Source organism: Humulus lupulus, chromosome 2 (assembly GCF_963169125.1).
Source record: "Humulus lupulus chromosome 2, drHumLupu1.1, whole genome shotgun sequence".
In the NCBI taxonomy this organism is placed as follows: Eukaryota; Viridiplantae; Streptophyta; class Magnoliopsida; order Rosales; family Cannabaceae; genus Humulus; species Humulus lupulus.
In genome coordinates, this window is record NC_084794.1 from 194,187,060 (window position 1) to 194,204,054 (window position 16,995).

Genomic DNA, 16,995 nt, shown 5'->3' on the forward strand with positions numbered 1-16,995 from the left:
TCACATTCATAGGATATTAAGGGGGCATCATTGGTATATATATAAATACCACCAGCTTGAAAAATAAATTAAGATATACGAAAAACATATAAGTGTTTGGATGTAACCAAATGCGCGAGCTAAGGTAATTTGGATATAACCGAATTATCAAAAACATATAAGTGTATGGATTACAAACCAATCACGACCTTAACAGGTTTGGAGCAAACCAGCTAAAACTAATCAACGATAAGTTGGAACATAAACCCACTTCGAGTTAAGTCGAGATCGAAGCTGGAGTATCTTATAAAACAATAGTTTCGAACTCATAACCTCGGAGAGATGACCGAGGACGAGAAAAAAGTAACTAAAAAATAAGATATAACTAAACCGTTTGCATTACACACCATACAAGTACTTTCGGGTTCATGGTTAAAGTAATATCCGACCTTGACGAATAACGAGATCGAAGCAGATAATTTGAGCAAACTGTGCATGAATGCATTGAGCCTCGAGCCTAAATCCAAATTATGTTTGTGCGAATAAACAAACATACGCGATTCTTTAATATAAAATGTGCAAAATATTTCGAATCAAGAAATGTAAAACATATATATTAAGAGAAAAGAAAAAGAAATTATATTAGCCCTACGGGCATAAATTAAAACAATTACAAAAATAAAGGGACGCAGCCCCGAGATGAGATTCAAGAAAGAGCAGTCTCCTTAGCCTTCTCAGCAATAGCAGCACTAGACTCTTCAGGATGAATAGCATGACTATCCTTCTGAACAGCCTCCTGGGCAGCCTCCCGAGCGGCCTCCTCCGCCTTAAGCCGAGCATTCCACTTATCTAGGAGCTTCGCTTCAAGAGGACCTAGGAAGCTGGTATCGAGGTCGCGTTATTGGCCCATATTCTGTACATAGCCAAGTCAACTGCCTGGTCCTTCTTCTCTTTGTACTCGGCAAGTAGGCGAGCCTTTTCACCCTCAATTATATCAAAAGTGGCGGCCTTGTCTTCTTCGAGCTTTTTATTAGCCTCCTTGAGCCGAGCGTTCTCCTTCTCAAGCTCCACGACCTTAGCATTCTCCTTCTCAAGCTCCGCGAGCCTAGCGTTCTGCTTCTCAAGCTCGGATGTTTTGGCCTTAAGCTCCTCGGCTCCTGCCTCAAGCTTTGCCTTGGTTGCCCTCAGTTCATCACTCAGCTTGAGCTGATGATCCTTGGCCTCTTGAGCGTAGGATTTGCTCAAATGGACCTCGTTATTCAGTCTATAGTTGAGCTGAGCAGAAACAGCAAGAGTCTGGCATACAGAGAAATCAACATTAGCATACGGACCATATATAAATGAAGTTAATGACGAGAAAAGAAAGGTTACCGCGGCGGCAAGCTCGATAATCTTCGCGTAGAGTGTGTTGCAGTCTCGGCCATCGTTCAAAAATTGCCAGTGAGGAGCATCGAAACTGCTAAAGCTCTGGCCTACTCGGGAAAAGACGTCCGAGCCCAGCGTAGCCCCATGGGACCCAGCGGCATTGTCAATTGCACACTCCTCAACGTGAGTAGAAACTGACAACTTGTGGGTTCGGGAAGCAGAGGGTTTTTTGGGAGGTGGACCGAGCGTCGGATGAACCAGGATAGGAGATTCGGGCTCGACCGTAGTGGAGGCCCCAACCTGTGAAGTCGGCACCACGGCGGAGCTCGTGGCGGGCGGAGCTGGTGGAGGAGGTGTCTTTTCGGTCCTCTTAAGGACCTTGGTAGGCCGATCAACCTTTCACAACCCCCTGGGGCGCTTGCTCCTCTTGGCACCGCCACTCTCGAGAATATTGTCGAGATCGGAGTCCATCTCACCTACACAGTCACACTGCAGTATGAATTAACGAAAAAAAGAAAGAAATATAAATAAAGTAACTCAACATCACACCAGTACGCAAAGTGATGAAAAGGCGAGTGGAGCGAAACCTAACTGCAACTCTCCTTCAAGCTTGAGCTCGGAGACCATGAAATTCCCCCATCTTCAGAAGAGGCGGGGGGGGGGGGGGGTGCCTTCCCTATATGTGGACGTCAACCTCGAAAGGTCCCTATAGTCATTGGTCCCGTATTGGACGGTTATTCCGTTCCATACCTCGTTCAGGCTATACATAGTATCGTATTGCCCGAGCCAGCTATCGAACCTATGAACCCATTCATCTACCCAAGTCCACACATAAAAGTGGTTTCTATCATCTTCGCACAGAACTAGCCTATCGGGTTTGTGCTTTAATAGGGTGGGGGACCACATTTTCGAGCTTAGGATGACTGTACCTTGATCATCCAAGCCCGAGCTCGAGGCTTCATCGTTGGCCTCATTTCCTGATTGTGAGCTCCTTCGGTGAACTGGAGGCAGGGGCCTCACCTCTCTCCTCAGAGGGAGGATGCCTGTTGGCAAAGGCACGAGCTCCCAGCGGTCATATTTTTTGTTAGACCAATTCGAGGTAGACTGGCCATCTCCCAAGAGCCCGCAAGCTCGGAGCTTACCTTCATGCAAAAGGTATGAGAGAGATCTCCTGCCATAGGGGAGTCGGAGCAGAGCCTCTCTATGTTCCTTCATCTCGTCAGAAGGAGTGGGACGATGATAGTTGGCTGGAAAATAAAATACATTTCAACTAAGTACGAGCCTATAGACAAAAGTTCGAGCACAGAGATAAAGGAGGTGGGGTACTTACGGATCCATCTGAACTAATAGCATCGAGACGGGGATAGGCCATCCGTCCAAAAGAAGGCCTTCTTAAAATCAGGAGGATAGTTGGGAAGGTCCTCAAACATCTTTTTCTCCTTGGGATAGCTCGAAAGGTAATAGAAGTCGTCTCCTCCTCGAGCTCGGGAGGGATTGCTTTTCAAACAGAAAAGATACAGGATCTCTTCTGGCGACGGTCCTTCCCACTTCAGCTCGTGGTATATCAAACTCAGGGCAGACAGAACCCTGTATGAATTAGTGTTGAGATGGAATGGAGCCAACCCAACGATGTCGGTGAAGTCCTTGAAGAAAGACTTCAGAGGCATTATTGCTCCTGTCTCCAAGCCGCATATCTCAGCTTGTTGTCAGGATTTCCGTCTCTTGGAGCATGGCAGCTTCGCTCGTGGGAGGTAGGGGCTCGACACCTTAGCGAGCCTGATAATCTTATACCATGGAAGGCCAGGATATCGTTTATCTGACCTAACGAGGTAACCGAGCTCCAATAGTGCTCGGCCTCAAAAAACTCCCTCCTTGGCTGCGAGTTAGAGGGCTCCCCCATTAGTGAAAATTGCAAGTCACCTGGTTTGAAGGCAACTGTCACTTTGAGTTTAGGGTCGAGGGGGATCGGTCTAGGCCCAGAGCCAGTCTCCGGGTAAAGAGCTTCTCGGAGAATCCTTCTTTTCTTCTCTATGACCTCGACAATTTGGCGATGGTAGTGAGCTCGAGTTTCTTCTTGTTCGCGAGCGAGATCGTATTCACGAATCAGACGTTGGTTCCGAGCATACAGCAACTCCGGGCTCAGAGTTTTTGGCGAATATGGAATAGCAAGCGACGACCCCCACCGTCTTTCCAGATTCTGTGACATCTAGCAAGAAAGAAAAAAGTGGTGAGGGTCATGCATGCAAGGAATCAAGAATGACGATCTTGGTAGGTCAAGCTTGAAAGCGCTAGGATACGAGGCGATTTCGGTCCTGGAGACCCGATTAAGTGTCACGATGTGTATTCCACGAAAAAGGGAGGGAAGTGGATTTAATTTCTTGAGAATCCCGAAATATCAGGGGAAAAGGTGGCGGTTATTCAAAAATGGTATTCTTGGGTATCGTGCATTCTTTAAAATCAAGATTTTGTACCCGATATCTTGGTGTACAAGATACATCTTCAAGAATTTGAAAACCCAGAAAAAAAAAAAGAAGAAAAAAAAAAGAGGAAACTCATATTTGGGGTCTTCCTACATTTGAACTGGATTCATAACCAATGATGGGGAACCTAAACTAATACCTATCGGTCAAAACTTCCTAGCATGTCAAACTAAAAAAAATAAAATAAACCAGCACATTCCCAGAAATTAAAAAAAAAAAACAGCACAGACAGAAACTGGCATAAAGAAAAAAGAAAAGATCATCGTATACTTACGCAATGAAGATGACGATTGCAGAGAAATCGTTGATTGAAGGAGAGGCTGCAGGTATAACCTCACGGTCTCGAACAAGCTGGCGGAACTTTGCTTCTTTGGCTGGGAGAACATGCAAAAGCAAAAAGCTTTCTGGGATGGCCTCTGGTTTTGTCTCTTTTCTTTTTTCTCTGATGAACGTAAAGTAAGAGGAAGAAGATGTCCAAGGCTTTATATATAGACAATCAGAAATGGTAAAAAGGGGTTAATCCGAGCCATTGGCCAAGATCCTTATCAAATCCAACGGCTAGGGATATACGACAAAATGGTACCGAAAAGGTGGCAGGCGGACGATCGTGGGCAGATTTCCAAGGTACTCGAGTACTGTGAGTGGGTAATACCCAACTGACATGTGTCCATACTCTAGTATGTGTGACGGTACAGTTCCCAGGGAAAGTAGTTCAAAAGTTTCCTTCTCATAGGATTCGAACAAATACTTTTGAGGGGGCAAAATGTTACACCCAGATTTCGAGCCTTGAGAATTGTAATCTTGAAAGCTGGTTTCGTCAGGTGTAAGCTCGCAATATCTAGAATACGTGTTTTCAACCTAGGCGCCGAACCTCGAAGCTGGGCAGCCTCGAAGTTCTTACAAGCTCAAAAGATAGAATATCGGAGTACGTCCATTGTCGGGTAACCTCGGATCAAGTGGTCTGAGCTTGCCTGAGTGCGAACTTGGGGTAAGGCGGCCTCGATGGTATTTACCCTTTCCAAGTTGATCTTGAGAAAATAATACAACTCGAAAGTCAATGATGTCGATGTTGATTACTAACCTCGAATAGCTTGGTGAATCACTTGGAGAGACGCAATCTGCATTTATAGTTGTAACTCCCTTATAATAAAGGGATATTTATTAGTCAGTTATACGCCCCCTGGTCTTCAGGGGACGTTTCCTTGTATATAGGAGTTACAGGCTTTTAAAGCCATTAAATTTATTAATGTAAAGGATAACTTCCCAGAAACGTGTGGGATAGTATCCTGAGACTTCCTCTATAAATAGAGAAGTCCTGTACCTTTGTAGGGGACTGAAATTTTTTGATCTTGAGAGAAACTCTGGAGAATTCACCTCTGAAGAATTTCCAGAAATTTCCTAAGTTCTAATAACAAAGACTCGTGGATTAGGCAGAGTTAACTACTGAACCACGTAAAAAATCCTCCTTGTTTTATTGTATTTTTCTTGCCATAATTATTTACTGTTTACGTGCTCTACATTTACTGTTGACGAAAAACGGCGTCAACACTTCCCTATAAATAGAGAAGGAATGACCATTTGTAAAGGGATCGATTATCTGATATCTGGAGATAAAACTCTGGGTAATTCATCTTTGAAGAATTTCTAGAAAACTCCAAGTCTTAATAACACAGACTCGTTGACTAGGCAGAGTTAACTGCTGAACCACGTAAAAACCCTCTTGTCTTTTTTCATTATTCATTCGCTTCATAGTATATGTTGTTTAATTGCTCTACGATTTAAGTTGACGAAAAACGGTGTCAACATACTTAATTAAAAAATCAATAAAATAATAGCCAATAATCAGCTCTAGGTCGACATTATCATGGGCTTTAGGCCCGTGAAATTTCTCATTTGATTATAAGCCCATCGGACATAAAATCAAGGTCTATATTATTTTCTATTGATTTAATTAATTAAATAATTATTCAAATCCTTTATCAAAATAATTATTTATAATTTGAACTTTAATTTAAATTTATTTATTAATTTATATACCAATTTATCTTAATTAATAAATCTGTCATAATTTCTCTTTTCTTCTCTAAATTGTATAACTCTATGAAACTATCCAAAATTGACTTGGTCAACTTTGATAATTCTAATTGATAATTAAATAAATTAATTGAGACTATCTAGATGATTTTATCCAAGGTACAGTGGGGACCATGGGCCTATGAAATAAAGCTCCAATAAGTTATCATAAATCTAACAAATAAATTTACTTACTTATTAATTCTTCATGACTCCACTAAAGAGACTCAGAATTGCACTCTTGAATTCATAGGACTCTCTATAAGAAATATAGATATGTTATTAATTATCCATTGTTACAAACATAATTTTCACTCAATCCTCTATAGGCGGTCTACAATGAGATGGGACTAAAATATCGTTTTACCCCTCATTGTATTTTATCCTTAAAACACTTAGTTCCTTATAAATGATATTTCAGTAAACTAATATTAATTACTGAAATGAGATCTCTATCATTTAGCACCTTGAGCCAAACTAAAAGGAAACCATCATTTCACTTCTTCATTAAAAGCTATAGATGTTCATATCTATGATTAACACTCACACTCAATTATACTACCGAGTTCCCAAGATGTAAGTGTGGGCTAGTCTGTAGGGTAAGCTGGTAACAAACAAGTCAAAGAACTTAAATAATTCAATCAGTTAGAATACTAACCACTCAGAATTGAGATTGAATTGACATATGGTCAACTATATGATATGACTAGAATAGATAATAACGGTATGTTTACTTATCCTATCTACTGTCAAAATCAGTCATGTCAGATGTAACAAATACATCTGATCCCATCTACTTTGTTAATACTCTGGAAAGAACATAACACTACAATGTGTAAGTAGATCATATCGTAGATTGGCAAGTCAGTGTAAATCCTGTGCACTGACTAATCTTAGGACTAACTTATGTTTGAACATATAATCATATTTATATTCCACTGTGATTACGTCACTATAAATACGATTAGCTATACGCCTGGGATTTAATAGAAGTTTATATTAAACAAATAATCATAAAAATAAACACATGTGAGTAAAGTGATTGACCAAGTCAAAAAATGATTTCTATTCTTTTATTGATAATAAATGAGATTACAAAGAAATTGAGTTTTAATTAGGGCATAAAACCCTATCAGTGTTTAGTAAAATAGTTCAAATAGACCCCTAAATCCAATTTCGATGAAGAGAAAACTGAATATAACAATACAGTTGTTAAACCAAATGATTTTGTTTATTTTGAATTGTTTGTTTGGTGAATTATTTGTAATTTTAGTTCAGAAAACTTTGACCAAAATTGAGTTTAGAGTTCTATTTTAACCATTTTACAAACACACAAGATCTAAAAATAATTTGTCAAAACACAAAATTCAAACAGGTAATTAGACAAAACAAATGTTCAAAAAAATATAAACACATAATTAAATGACTAAAAATGAGTACATATAAAACATGTAATAAAAATATAATAAATAGCATTTTTGTCTGCTGAATTATGACCACTATACGATTGTGTCCCTTGAATAATTCATGATATTCAAAATTCCCTCAAAACTATGCACGTTACTGAAATATGTGACTTTTGTTAGATTTTTTCCTAGATGGCTAAATGATTGATGATGTGACATTTTGTCTATTGATGTGACACTGTCATGTGTAGAATAATTAGTAATTTTGCCCCTCAAACTTTGACCACTATCAAATTGTGCCCTTTTATTAAAACAATTTTTTTTAAGAAAATCATCTTTTCTTAAAAATAATAATTATATCCTTAAAAATTAAAAAAAAATCATTTTAAAAGATTAAGAAAATAAACAATACTAAAAGTTTCAAATTAATTAAATAGATTTTCAAATACTCAAAAATTGAAAATCTAATTAATGACAAATAATTTTTTTTGTACTTTTTTTTACAATATAAAACAAATATATCTTAAAATAAAAATTAAAAATAAATAGGTTTGTTTCCCTTCGCCCTCCTCCTATTAAATTAATTTTTTTTTATTTAAGTCATTCGTCATTCGTGATCCTCTTTAATTAAATGTTTTTTTTATTTGTTTTAGTATTTATTTTAAATTTTCATTCTAAAATAGATTCATTTTATATTGTAAAACAAAAGAAAAAATAAAAGTAAAAAAGAGTTATTTGTTCTTAATTAAAATTTTAATTTATTAAGGATAAAATTATTATTTTAGAAAAAACAATTAATTTTTTTTTTAATAAAAGGGATATTATTTGGTACTAGTCAAAGTTCGGGGGACAAAATTGCTAATTATTTATACATGACAGTGCCAGATCAACAGACAAAATGTCACATCATCAATCTGTTAGCCATTTATGACGAAATTTAACATAAGTCTCATATTGCAGTAACATGCATAGTTTAAGAGAAATTTTTAACATTATAAATTATTTGGAAGACACAATCAAATAGTGGTAATAATTCAAAGGGGCAAAAATATTATTTATTTATAAAAATATAGCTGCCCCCAGATACATTTAGGTCCACCAGTATACATACGAATATTTTGATGTTTATATATGTAAATAAATAAATAAGAATAGGAAGTGTAGCAATTTGGGGACTATAGCTTTTGAACTATGAATGTGTAAAATATTTTAATATATAGCTTTTGAAGTCTTCTCTTTTCCCCTTAAATTTGGGAATGTATGTAAACTATATAGGTGGCAAATTTTTTAGTAGCTTTTGAAGTCTCCTCTTTTCCACTTAAAAAATAAAGTCTCATCTTTCTATTTTTTTCTACAGGGGCTTCACGTTAAGTCCTACCGGTAGGGCTCTCAGTGTTTCTCGACCCATGAATAGTTTTCGGCGCGACTTTTTTTATGACCGTATATATTGTAGCTATTTAGAGCATCCTGCAAATTTTTAGAAAATTCTGAATAGTTTACAGTACCAAAAACTAGGTTCAAACATATTGTTTTCCACGCGCATAAAAAAAATTAGTCATGCGTGCAACAACATGTTTGAATCTAGTTTTCGGTGCTGTAAATTATTCGGAATTTTTTGAAAATTTGCAAGATGCTCTAAATAGCTACAATATACACAATCATAAAAAAAATCGTGCCGAAAACTGTTCACGGGTTGTAAACACTGAGAGCCCTACCAGTAGGGCTTAAAGTGAAGCTCCTATAGGAGAATTCCCCTATATATATATTATATATATATTTCTTCTATATAAAAAGCGTACAGAGATAACGTAAATTTTTTGTTTTAATAATTTTTTAAAAAAAAATTCATTAATTTTAATGTAATATTCTTATATTTAATAAAATATTATTAAATTTAACGATAGATTGTAAACCTAACTTAAATTTAAATAAAATAAAATAAACAAATGAAAATAACATATTTTTTAGATATTTTATCATGATAATTATTTAAAAATAATAAAATTAAATATTTTTAAATTTTACGGTATATTGTAAACATGACTTAAACTTAAATAAAATTAGATAACTTAAAATAAGATATTTTACAATAATATTTATTTAAAAATAATAAAACCATATATTACTTAAATAAAATTTAATTAAACGTAAACTTAAACTTCAAGTATTAGAATAATATTATATTAAGTATATGATATAATATAATCTACTATCAACTAGCAACAAACTTTAAAAAAAAAAAAAAACTAATTAAACAAATTAAAATAAGATATATATTTGCTAGATATTTTACCATGATACTTATTTAAAAATAATAAAACCAAGTATTTTTAAATTTAATGGTAGATTGTAAACATGACTTAAACTTAAATAAAATTAAATAAATTAAAAATAATATATATTTTTAGATATTTTACAGTAATAATTATTTAAAAATAATAAAATCATATGTTTTATAGCATAAATAAAATTCAATTAAACTTAAACTTAAACATGAGGTATTAGAATAATATTATATTAAACATATAATATAATATAATCTTCTATTAACTAGCAATAAACTTCTTTTAAAAAAAAAATTCAAATTTAAAATACACGTATAATATTAATATTAATATTTTATTAAATTTAAGATATTGTTTATAATATCACCGGGTATTGTAATTCTTTTATTTCTTCCTCTTTCCAAAGTTAACTCTTAAACGTTGTAGCAAAATAAAAAATTTGTCAAAATAGCATACACAAGGTAATATAGTAAGATTTCACAATATATGTCTATAGTTAGTTCCTACGAGCTGTAGATTTTATCTTCATGAAAATACCTACCTAAGCTAACGCTTCTAGAGTTTTCTATATCCAAATATAATATTGTAAAATTCATAACTAGAGACAAACATAAACTTAAACAAAAATTAATTAATTAATTAATTAAAATAAGATATTTTATGATAATTTAAACAACTAAAGCATATTTATTCAAAAATAATAAAGTCATGCATATCATTTTTTTATCTTAAAAATTTGTGTGATAATTTGTTTTTTATCAAGTGATTGGAGCTCTTTTTCTTAATCAATTGACCGAAAGACATTGCGAGATACATTAAAAACTAAAAATAGTTAATGCTTGTATGTTACTCTACATTATGACTTTTTCTATTCTTATTTTATTCTATTATTGATTTCTTTTTAAATATTATTGTAATTTATATTTATATATGTCATGTAACCATGTAAATATATATTTATGTCAATGTCGTGTTTAGATATCATATGTATAGAAATTATTGATATAAATATTTATATATATTATAGATCTATAATTTATTATATTATATATATATATATATTAAAATGAAGTAGTTTTTATTAAAATTATAGAGAATGTTTTGCCCTAATTTTTTTTAATACATTTATGTCATTAATATTTGTTTGTGTATTTTTATTTATTAAACATCTTATATTTATTTTTATGATATTTTTTATTTATTTAAAATTTATATGATAATTAAAAAAATATAAGAAAATTAAATACATATTTGAATAAACATATTTATAACTTTAAAACGAAGCAAACATGCATTGCATGTTCTTTTTACTTAGTATATATATAAATAGGTACTTCTATGATTGTTTTTAATCCTTATTTGTAGATATTTTTAGTATTTTCGATACTTGAATAAGCTACAACTCTATTTTTTTTTACATGATAGTGTATAGTATAGTTATAGATGACCTTCAATAAATTTTGAGAAAATTCTAAATAATTTATGATGTCGAAATCAAGATTCAAACAGCTTGTTGCCTATTTCAATATTTTTATGCGCGTATAATAAGTAATTTAAATCATGATTTCGGCATCCTAAATTATTTGGAATTTCCTAAAAATTTGTAAAATATCTCATGTAACTATATTATTTATTGTCATGTAAAAAAAATAGAGTTACAACTTATCTATATATATCAAAGGGTTTATACTTTTTTGGACCCTGTATTTTGTCCTATTACCTGTTTGGACTCTGTGTTTTGACAAATTATTTTTTGAACCCTATGTTTTGTAAAATTGTTAAAATAGAACCCTAAACCCGATTTTGGTCAATGTTTTTTCAACTAAAATCACAAATAATTTATCAAACTAACAATTCAGAACAAAAATAAAATTATTCTGCTTAAAAACTGTGTTGTTATATTCAATTTTTTCTTCATCAAAATTGAGTTTAGGGTTCTATTTTAACTATTTTACAAAATATAGGGTCTAAAAAGTAATTTGTCAAAACACAGAATCCAAACAGATAATGTGACAAAACATCGGGTCTAAAAAAGTATAAACCCTATATCAAACATATTAAAAATATCTATCCGTAGTAATTAAAAATAATTACTACCCAAAACTTTCAATATATATTTATATGCCAGAAGGATATTGAGTTTGAATATTCAATTAATTCCAAGTCAACTAAGTAATAAGAAGTTAGTAAAGTTGCTTTTGGCATTGTTTTTTATTTTTTGTTTTCGAAATTGTGTTCTCAGAAATGATAACAGAAAACTGTTTTTATAGTTTTCAAAGAACAAGAAGTGTTTGGTTAATGTTTTCTAAAAATAATTTTTTAGTTTTATTTTTTTTAAATCTTAAATAAAAAATGAACAAAAATATTTACAAAGAGAAAAATATTTTAAAAGTATGTAATAATTAATGAGATAAAATAATTTGAAAGAAAAAATTATGAAAAATAAGAAGGGAGAAAATAAGAAAATAAAATTTGAGAACAATAGAAAACAATTCTTTTGTTGTTCTCAATATTTTCTGTTTTGTGTAACTTTGTTTTAAAATAATTTTCTAAAAACAACGACAAACCCCCTAAGTTATTTTCAAAAAAATAATTTTTAACTTTTAAAAACAAAAAATAATTTTTTAATTAAGGTGCCAAACACCCTCAATATCAATAGAATTATAATTGAGATGGGATTACGGCATCCGAACCTGATGAAACACTGAAGGCAAGAGCTTCGATTTGAGAAAGATAATTTGGTCAAAGGTTATATATAAAGCTCTGATCTGGAGTCTTGTTTAAGCCCTTCCGGTCCATCACATGGCCGATGGATCTATATGTGTTATATACTATAATAAATTAAAACAAATAAATCAACTTTTGATATTTTCATATATATTTAACACTAATGTCAAAGGTATCTCACTAATATATAGTTCACACAAAAAGTTAATGTTAAAAGACTTATCTGTATTAGTTAACACTACATTTTTTTTTTTTTGACAAATACTTAACACTACATTTACTCCATATCAATTAATATTTTTATATTTTAGGTTATTATATTTGGCAAGCAACCCCAGTAAATAAATAGAAAAGTGATTGTATGGACTTGTTTGAATAGATTTTACGTTTCTAGAAAAAGAAAAATATAAAGTTAAACTTCATAATTTAAGATGAAGAGAGTTAGTTAACCTGAAGGGGCCAACGTGAAAAGAAAAAAATAGAGGCTAATATTTAAATTAAAAAAAAATTATAAAAATATAGTAAACAATTTTGGAAGAAAAAAAAATTGAGGGGGGCAAGGCTTCCCTTTGAGCTCGAATACTTCCGTTTATCAATAAATAAATTGTAATTCCCCAAATATTATCCTGCATATATAATCAGGTCATAAATTACAGTTTCTCAATCAGATAAATATGTGTATAAAATATTTGTGTCAAATGACAAACCTGTGATTTTGTCTCCTAAATTGTCTAGAGATGGATTTTAATAGGAAAAGCCAACGCCAACAGGTGCGTCCAAGAATAATATATTTGCTGCTGAACACACAAAGCATGAAATCAAATACTTAGTATTATACTTATAACATCATCATTTATATTATCAATTCACATTTTTGTACTATGTGTTTTTATTAAATACCCACTTGGTAATCTATATTTATAATAATATCAACTCATATTTCAAATATAATCATATTGTCCATCTTTTGAATGATTTATTTAATTTTCTTTTTGTTTTTCTTATTTTAAAATGTTTTAAAAATATTTTCTGAATTAATAAAACAAAAAAAAAACATACAATTAAAATTTTGAAATAATTTAAATAAAATAAATAAATCTAACCCCTAAATTTAAACCAAAAAATTAAATTCAACACCTCTGAAAAGCCAAAATTTAAAATAAATTCAAACAAAAATATTTTAATTAAAACTTTATAAAATTATTAGGAGTTTACTTTTCTTAATTTAAAATATTGGTTTTAGTTTTTTTTAATTTATATTTGAAATTAAACATATTTATGATTATTTATTTAATTAAAATAGTTTTATTAAATATTTTTATTTTAAGATTAATTTATATTATTTTTTAGGGTTTATACATTTTTGGACCCTGTGTTTTTTTCCATTAACTGTTTGGACCCTGTGTTTTGACAAATTATTTTTTGGACCCTATGTTTTGTAAAATAGTTAAAATAGAACCCTAAACCCGATTTTGGTCAATATTTTCTCAACTAAAATCACAAATAATTTACCAAATTAACAATTCTGAACAAAAGTAAAATCATTCTGCTTAAAAACTTTGTTGTTATATTCGATTTTTTCTTCATCAAAATTGAGTTTAAGGTTCTATTTTAACCATTTTACAAAACATAGGGTCCAAAAAGTAATTTGTCAAAACACATGGTCCAAAAAGGTATAAACCCTATTTTTTATTTAAAAATTTACATTTAATTGATTCATTTTATAAAACATATTTTATTTTATTAATTTAAAAAATATTTTTGAATCATTTTAAAATAACAAAAACAAAAAAAATCATTAAAAAGATGGGCAATATGGTCATATTTGAAATATGGATTAACCGCATTCCAGTGAAGCATACCAAATTGATACGAATTACAAACAGAAGGTATCAAATGATCATTATTATAAACATAAAATACCAAGTGTGTATTTCAATAAAAAAATAGAGTATCAAATGAGTATTTATACTTCAACCAAGTTAAGAAGAGGTATATATGCCTCTGTTCCAAGTATAATAGTTTAACTTTATCTTTGGGCCTGCTTCTACTAAAAATGGGCCAAGCTCTTGGGCCTCTCCATATCCAATGGAAGAACATCCTGGGCTGCAATAACAATGATAATAACAAGGAAACTAACACACGAGTAATGTTACAATATAATTTTATTTTATAGTAGTACTCCAAAAGAAACATTTGAATCTTTCCACTAGTGTTAACAAAACTAAACCATAGTAATATTTGGCCACTAAGAAGTTATATTGTGGTAGACCTACATGCTTGGAAATTTGACTAATTATGGCAATATTTATATACCTCCAATGAGCCACAATAAAAGAAGTTTGTCCTGAGGATCGTTCGTAACTTCAAAAAACCTATAGAAAAGTGCTTTTATTGGCTCCCATCAATGGTAACATAACCTGAGTACTGTCAGAAGCTCACTGGAGGCTGGCTGGGAAGTGCTTTGACTCGGTCAGCTGATAGGCCACCCTTGACCTATGTATATACACAGAAGTGGGGTATGGCAAAAGGGATTGCCAAGTCAGCCGAGGATAATGTAGTGGGGAATTAACAGGTTGTTATGTGGGAAAGGGTAGTCTAAGGTGTGGTGTAGGTTTGCTAATATGCACCTGTTAGTAATAGAATAAGAGTCGAGTACAATATTTGGAAAAGGTGTGGAACAACTGAGTAAGGTTGTAAAGGGAGAGAATACAGGCTCTCAAACTCCTGTTATTGTTTTTATTCAATGAAATTCCTCCATTATTATCCTATTTTTACTGTGTTGTGTTGCTGAACTAGCACAGATGCCTTATCAATTGGTATGAGAGACACCGATCCTCAATGGCCAAGAAATTTGAGACAATCGTAGAGGCTTTGGAAGGAAAATGTTCAGAACTCCAGCAGGAGGTGCAGTCTGAATTAGCAACCATGAAGATGGATTTGTCCTCTGTGAAAGAAGGTATAGCTCGAATGCTGGCAATGGAGAAAGCACTACAACTGCTTGTTGCTCTGCTGAACGAACCATCTCGTTAGAACCCCGGCGACTCTTCGTCTATTAATTCTAACTAGGCTCAGCGCGCAATTGATGGGGAGGCAACCATGGGCACTCGTCCATCGGGATCTCAAGACGTGCGATCGAATCCATTTCCACCACCAACCCAATCGGACTCAAGTTTTTATGCTCCTTGGTTCAGTCGAGACTACCGCCCACCCAAGATGGAGTTACCCTTGTTCTCGAGGGACAACCTAGACAATTTGGTCTATCGTGTAGAGAGGTATTTCTTGATCTCCAAGACTGAAGCACAGATGTTGGAAACTGTTATCATCGGCTTAGAGGGGGACGCCTTAACGTGGTTCCATTGGGAAAATCAACGTCGACCCATCACATCGTGGGAAACCTTGAAGGCTTTGCTATTGTCGAGATTACGTTCCCAACCAATCGGGTCTTTCTCTGAAGAGTTCCTATCGGTGAAGCAAGAGACCACCACCAAAGAGTATCGTCTCAGGTGGGAGGCGCTAGCATCTTGGGTACCCGACACACCCGAGCATATCTTAGAAGGGAACTTTGTAAAAGGGCTCAAGGAGGAAATCAGAGGTGCTATCCATATTTTAAATCCCATGGGCCTTGCTCAGGTCATGGATATTTCCCAACGTGTAGAAGAAGGCCACCAAATTCTAGTTGGGTCAAGCCCGACTAATCGGACATCCACAACTAAACCAATAGTGAGCCCTATTACTCCAATTTGCTCTTTGTTTTCTTCTTGGACGAACAAGATACTGTCAACTCACAACCTTTCTTCTTCATCGGCGACAACCATCACTCAAACTCTCACCAACACAGCAGGAACCACCAAAGCAACTCCAACGAAGTGTATCACAGAGGCATAGTATCAAGATCGAAAAACTAGAGGTGTTTGTTTCAAATGTGAGAAAAAGTGGCACAAAGGGCATGAGTGTGAGTTAAAGGCATTGTAAATGATATTGCTTATGGATGAGGAGGAGGGCAGTTCCCCACTTGAGTAACCACAACCAACACCAGAATCTTTGGAGGATACCACTGTGGAAGAAACATTCACCACTTTATCATTAAATTCTCTAGCTGGTCTCACCTCAACTAACACCATGAAATTGGCGGGTAGGATTGGGCAGCAACCTATTATCGTTCTTATCGACAGTGGAGCAACACACAACTTCATTTCAGTTGAAATTGTGAAGGCAGGGAGTATTCAGATTGTAGCCACGTCTTGTTATGGTGTTTTTGTTAGAATGTGGAAATTGGTCTAGAAGTATAATGTGGTGCATGGTAAGAAGTGTGAGGTTCCATCTCAAAACCAATTGGTGATGAGTGGAGTAACTCATGCTCTTATGTATTGTTGAATGTACCCACACTTTCCATGTGGGATATTTTTCTCTAACACCCCCCTCAAGATGGTGGCTATTTTTGCTCACCAATCTTGGACGGCTCGATCACAAATGGCTCTTTAACTATTTTTGGCTCACTATCCCCGAATCACAAATGGCTCTTTTGGCTCTCTTTTTGGACCAGTTTTGGATTTGGATCGGATACATACTCGTTACAGTTCTCTTTGGCTCTTGATACCATGTTAGAATGTGGAAAGTGGTCTAGAAGTATAATGTGGTGCATGATAAGAAGCATGAGATTCCATCTCAAAACCAATT